Raw genomic sequence first — 896 nt, 5'->3', positions numbered from 1 at the left:
ATCACACAGACAGGCATCTGAGATCGGCTCGATTTGAGAAAGGGGTAAAGATTTTAGGAGATTAAAAAAAAAACACTGGGTGGATTTTTATAATTTTAGGGTGGTTGTGTACACACACTGCCAACACACATTGCAGTTCAAACAACTTGTAAAAGCGCATGTAGCATCCTATGACCCCTTTAAAAACAATATTAAAACAGTAATATTGTGAAATATCATTGCAATTAAAAACGGGTTTCTATTTAAATATATTTTAAAATGTAATTTATTGCTGTGAAAGCTGAATTTTCAGCAGTCATATTACTCCAGTCTTCAGTGTCACATGATCCTTCAGAAATCATTCTAATATGCTGATTTGCTGCTAAAGAAACATTTCTTATTATCAATTTTGAAAACATTTGTGCTACTTAATATAGCTACTTATAATAAAGCATCAATTACTTAAAAAAAATCTTACTGACCCTAAACGTTTACATTTTAAACTCCCTTTTTCTTTCTTTCTTTCTTTCTTTCTTTCTTTCTTTCTTTCTTTCTTTCAAATACCATTGCAGAAAATCTTGGCAAACTTTCCTTTCTTAGTTGTACATCATTATAAATCAATGTTTCAGTACACCTACTCTTTAGGAATGATTAAGATATTAACTGTACACTGTTTTTTACCATGTCTACATTCATCTTCTCTGCCTCCAGTGCTGTCATAACACATTGACTCTAGTACATTCTCAGTGTATAAAGCACAGGACCAAGGAACTACTACATTCTTTACTGATGGTCTAAGACAGAGTTGGTTACACTCTACATGCTAGGAAACACTGGCAAGAGATTATGCTTAATTTATGTCTATGTATGTCTATGTAGTGTGTGTGTGTGTGTGTGTGTGTGTGTGTGTGTGTGTG

The sequence above is a fragment of the Sinocyclocheilus rhinocerous genome, unplaced genomic scaffold (genome assembly GCF_001515625.1).
Source record: "Sinocyclocheilus rhinocerous isolate Xijiao unplaced genomic scaffold, SAMN03320098_v1.1 scaffold1880, whole genome shotgun sequence".
NCBI classification, from domain to species: Eukaryota; Metazoa; Chordata; class Actinopteri; order Cypriniformes; family Cyprinidae; genus Sinocyclocheilus; species Sinocyclocheilus rhinocerous.
Note: the sequence above shows the minus strand (reverse complement) of the source record.